A 6,000-nucleotide genomic window follows, 5' to 3' on the forward strand; every position below is an offset into this window, starting at 1 on the left:
AACCCTTCCAGCTTGGTTTTCAAGTTTGCAATAATGGGACAAGAAGCCAGTACATTGCAGGAATATCATGAAGCCATGCTCCTCACACTGCAACTTGTCTGGCCAAGTGAGAGTGTCTTCCTTTTGTGACAGGGTATCAGGGAACTAACATCTTGCAGGGTCTTTTATTGTCCCATATTGCTTGTGTGGGTTTGATGATCCCATGGCTTTTCACGATTTGTTTTTTTTGTAGGTGCTGGGGGTTCAAACTCAGGTTCTCGGGCAGGTGGAACAACAGATCAGACCCTCCACACAGCCCTGCTATTATCAATTACTGTCACAGTAGAAAACTTTCATGCTCTTTCTTGCCCATTCGTTTATCTGCTGTGATGACACCTGCTTTAATGCTAGGCAGTGAACTCAATTCTAACACAGGTTCTACTTCATCTGTAAATTCACAATAAAATCTGGATTATTTGGAGGATACTCATTAACTGGTTATTTTTTCTTCCTAAAAATCATTCAAGGTGTAGCCTGCAAAGAGTTTCAGGACTGTCTTTCAAGCACTGGGCAACACAAGCAAGCTTAGATGTTCAAAGTAATTCTCAATTGTATAGTGTGAGACAAGCCTGAGCTACAAGAGACATTGATCTAAATCAGTGGATCTCAAACTTCCTAATGCTCTGACCTTTTATTACAGTTCGCCATGATTTGTTGACCCACTTATCTATAAAATTATTTTCTATGCTACGTGATAACTACACATTTGCATCTCTTACAAACTGTAATATAAATAACTTTGCTTTCTGGTGGCCTCAGGCCAGTTTTGTGATAGGATCATTTAATCCCCCAAAGGGAGTCATGACACCAAATGTTGAGAATCACTGCTCTAAACTGATATAAATAAATAAATAAATAATCAGAACTTAAGAAAAATGGAAAGAAATTCTTAAATCAGGAAACATTGAAAAATAGAAAAACATAGTAGTAATACATTTAAAGAAAATAAATTTTTTAAATGATACAAATAATTGACTTATTAAATGATAAACATAATTGGAAGAACATTTTGCTGTACTGACTTTGAAGCTCAGTAGGTACTTCTCAGTAATGCCATTAACATGACTTTGTCCAATGGAAAGTGTTAGCCAATGAATACTGTAATGTGACACATGGAGTTACAGCCAATGGCCTGTGTCTCAAACCTCTCAGCTGATGTAACTATGTCAATCATGATTGGAAATACTTTCACAAGAGAGTTCTCTAATTGGAAACTGAATACTTAGTAATTCCAGCTATCCTCCCTAAACTGGCCACCCGCCAATTCTGTCTGTCTTCATTCACATGGAGTGAAATAATACATATAGAAAAATAAAGACAAAGACAGTCACCATGCCCCATCAGTCCTTCTTTGTAAAGGAGACCCCTGAAGTTCACTGCCTTAATCATCATCCTCTGACCTAGATATTTTCTAGTCTGGTTGCCCCTGCCATGTACACAGTAGACTGTTCCTACTCTTCAGGTCTGAATGGGAAGCCATTTTACACACACAAATCTTTTTGCTGTTATTGCAATGGACAGCCCACTATATGACTCAGACTGGTAGTTATAAAACTCTGTGATCTTGCAGGCCTGTAATGAAAGAATTTAGGTAGGTTAGTCAGGCGGATAAGAAGGGCAATGCCCTGTGGGACTACAGACAGGGTTCAAATCCACCTCTATCAATATAGGAGTCCTTAACTCAAAACTTCTTTTCAAAAATCTGGAGATGCTTCTGTTGTAGAATTATGATGCACAATTAAGATGTAGAATTCATAGCACAACAGGACTTAATGTTGGTTGTGACCCTGCAATGGTCCCTTGAGCAGCATGTTAGAGAGACACCAGCAAAGGAATTTCTTTCCCACCTACATGTGAGAGTTTGTTCTTGACAAGTAGCCCTCTGGAAGGGCATCCTGTAGCATTAATTGTTAGAAAGTCTTGTTAATAAGAATAAACCTGGAGCTAGGTATTGAGGTGAATGCTGGAAGATCAGAGAAGCAGAACAAGCCATAGCCACCCCACCTTGCCAGTTTCTCAGCTGATCCTGTTTCCTCAGACTGTAAGCCTCTGTGTCCTCATCCGAATCTGTCTCAGCTGAACTGCTTCTCAAAAGCTTAAAAGCTTAACCTGCTCTAGTTCCTGTCCCTCATGCCTTAAATACCTTTCTGCTGTCTGCCATCGCTTCCTGGGATTAAAGGCATGTTCCACCATGCCTGGCTGTTTCCAGTGTGGCCTAAAACTCACAGAGATCCAGATGGATTTCTCCCTCTCTAATGATAGGATTAATGGCGTGAGTGCCACCATTTTCTAGCCTCGGTATCTAGTGACTGTTCTGTTCTCTGACCCCAGATAAGTTTATTAGGGTTCACAATATTTTGGGGAATACAATACCACCATAGTACCCCAATACTTCCACCTGATAAATGAAATTCAGTTGGAAGAAAACACACCAGTCACTGCCCTATCCCAAAATGGAAGTTAGGCTTAAACCTTCAGTGGGAGGTCTGATAATTACTGGCGGTAAATATCAACTACACAATTTAGGGTGAAAAGAAACCCAAAGAAAAGTAAACAGTTCCTTTCTTAACTAAAAGCCAGAAGTGTCACTGGGATACTTAGGATTTCTTCCTTTACAGAGACCAAAGATGCCAAAAGTGCTTTGGGGAGCTCTGATCTCTAATGCTAAGTGATTCTACATGCCTTACAAAGGAGAAAAGTTAAAAGTAGTAATGAAGGTCTGTTAAAAGGGCATTTGGTCAGGAGAACTGGATCTTTGTCGTGGGTACAGAACTAACATTTCAGTGCAGATATGTCAATCTCCTGGCCAAGGAACCTAGTCTGTGGAGCCCAAGAAATGATCACTCAGGACATTTATTAATCACCTATAATTGATTAACTGATTGTACAATTGCAACCCAAACTGCAGAGAAAACTGGAAAATTTTACAGCTCCTTTCCTTTCTGTACTGTGAACTTCACTGGTTGTAATATGTGGACAATGAATTCCCATTCTCATACAAGCACCTCTGCAATGCCATTCTACATTAAAAACCCTGGGCTGAACTAAAATACTCGTTGTCCTGTTTCTTTTGCCTTCTCACTGAGCTGGCAAAATCCAGCCTGGAATGCCTAACACTTGGTTACAGTGTCAGGAAATAGTTGGTGGAAACAATATAAAGGTAATCCCCAAAATTATGTTAAAAAAATTGTAACAGGCTTTATAGCCCTGTGCTGCAGAGACTAGAGATTTGTATTAGAGTACAACAAGGAAAGCTCACACCTTTTCTCTCAGGCTAAACATCTTATACCTAGAAAATCACAATCTTATTAGTCAGGAACACACCATTTTATCCAGGTCTCCTATTTTGGTTCAACTAGAGTAACTACAGTAATTAGGTTTCATGAAAGTTCAGTTCTTGAACTAGATTCTTGATTGCTTGATCCATGAGCAGGCAGTACAATTATTGACTGACTAGCACAGATAACTTCAGTACTCATTGCTGATATCATCTACTGTCATAACAAAAAAGCTTTCACCTATTTTCTTGCTCACCCATTTCTTTGCTCTGTCTAAACCTGATTAACATTAGTCTGTCAACTCAATTATTGCACAAGTCCCTCTTTACTTGTAAGTTTCCAGAAATGCCAGAGTTTGGAAGACATTCATTCATTGGTTTATTTTTCTTACTCACTGACTGGTTAAGACCCAGACTAGAAGGAATGGTGTGACTATCATCACAGTCCTCAACAGCACAGTGAGGATTAAATGATCTAAGCAATTCTCAATTATAGTGTGTGAATAAAACCTGAGCTAAAGAAGAATGTGATTTAATAAGAACAAAATGAACAGTAACTGATAAAATTGCAAAGAAAACCTTAATGTCAAGGAAATACATATAATAAAATGTTTCTTTGCATACACACATGAGGTATTTAATTTATACATATAATAAAATGTTTCTTTGCATACACACATGAGGTATTTAATTTTATTTCATATTCTCTATTAAGTATTTTAACATTAAAATTGTTAAAAAGTTTTGACAATACAGAAAATGTTGGGAGTGCATCATCTATACTTAGACTTGTACTTAGGAGACTGAAACATTAGGATTATGAGTTCAAGCATATCCTTGACTAATTACTGACACACAAGCCAGGCTGGAAAACAATGAGCATTTCAAGGGAATTTATGAAAAATAAAACAAGGAACAAAAACCCACCACCCTTTCACAGACATTCTTACTTGAAAATTATGTTCACATTCTGCCTCATATTTAAATACAAATAGACCACTTACATGATAACCATTATTCTATACATTGCAGCAGAAAAATACCACTCATTAAGTGAAAGCACAATAGAACATGAACAAAAGTCACAGAAGGAATAGATGAACCACAAAATAAAATTCACTAAATGGATTTGCCAAACATATAGCCACTTTATACATCAAATGTTGCAAAATAGAAGCCATAATGTGATCTTCACATCAGTCTTTAGTGAACATTTTTAGTAATTTACTTACTTCAAAGAAATGAAAAAGGGATGTTAGAAGATTTTGTCTTGAATATGAAGAAAACTGTGATGTCTAAAGTTTTACCAAATGTTTATATGAAAAGGATTTTTCTCTTCTATGACATTTTCCCTATTTCCTAATATAAATATGACAAAAAAAGCTCTAAAATACTTACAGGGCTAGAGACACGGCAGTATCTTAATACAAGCTCATTCCCAGGAACAAAGTCAGGATTTTGAAAACTTGCAGTAATCAAAACAACAAGAAGTTCCAAAGGTCTAATCTTCTTGGGAACAAGAATGAACATGCACAAGTACAGAAAGATATCACATAATTAAAATTAAAACAACTCTTAAACTAATTTTTACTCATGTTTTTCTTCTGTAATTCTAGTCACAAAGGTATTGAGGAATCTAAATGCTTACAGAATTTCTCTGCATCATGTATTGGTTTGTGTAACAGAAAGCAAGCATGTAGGATTGACATCAGAGAAATCAATCATGTTCAGTTTGTAGTATTATTTGGGATTATTTAGAAAATGCTGCCCTGTGGCAAAAAATATGTCACGGTGGGTTGGTCTAAGAGTTTACCATTTCCCTTTTACACTTTATGCTTTATATTGCAGATTAAGGATAAGAATTTTCAGTTTCCTATTGTAGCTGCCATGTATGATACTTGTTTCCATGTCACTTTCATTCTGACCCTGTATCAGTCTGGAACCAATGGCCAATTAACCACTTTCATATGTTCACATTGACATGATATATCAGAGCAACAGAAATAAATTAGTACACATTCATGAACTTTTACACATGGATTCATTATCTCATGTAATTGAAGTATGAAATCTAAATTAGTTACCATATCCTTTAAATCCATAATTCTTTCTTCCGTGTGAATTTGCAGGTATAAGCCAAATACTGTTTGAAGAGATTTTTGACACCTGTGAGATATTTCTCTCAAGAAAAATCTTGTGTACTTAATGTAAGTGTGTTGGTTAAAGATCTTACCAAATCTTTGTAATCACATTTCCTTTGGTATGAGTTTCTTTAGATTTTCAAAATCTAATGTTATATTCACATGCTTTAAGACAGCAATTATACACTAATAGTATTACTCTTGTAGGGTTCTTCTCCAGTATGTGTTCTTTTATGTATTCTAAGTTTACTGTGATATTCAAAGGCTTTACCACACTGTTCAAAGGCTTTACCACACTGATTACTTTCACATGACTTCTCTCTTGTATGTGTTCTTTCATGCATTTGAAGAACATTGTTTTGAGCAAAGGCTTTATCACAATGTTTACATTCATAGGGTTTCTCTCCAGTATGTGTTCTTTTATGCACTTTAAGATCACTGTTACGGCTGTGAGGCTGGCCAGCTGGGACAGGGCAGGACCGGTGAACTTATGTGCCTCATCATCCCGGGACGCTGCGGGACACTGGTCAGGTGGCTGGCACC

This window comes from Peromyscus eremicus, unplaced genomic scaffold (genome assembly GCF_949786415.1).
Source record: "Peromyscus eremicus unplaced genomic scaffold, PerEre_H2_v1 PerEre#2#chrX_unloc_1, whole genome shotgun sequence".
Classification (NCBI taxonomy): domain Eukaryota; kingdom Metazoa; phylum Chordata; class Mammalia; order Rodentia; family Cricetidae; genus Peromyscus; species Peromyscus eremicus.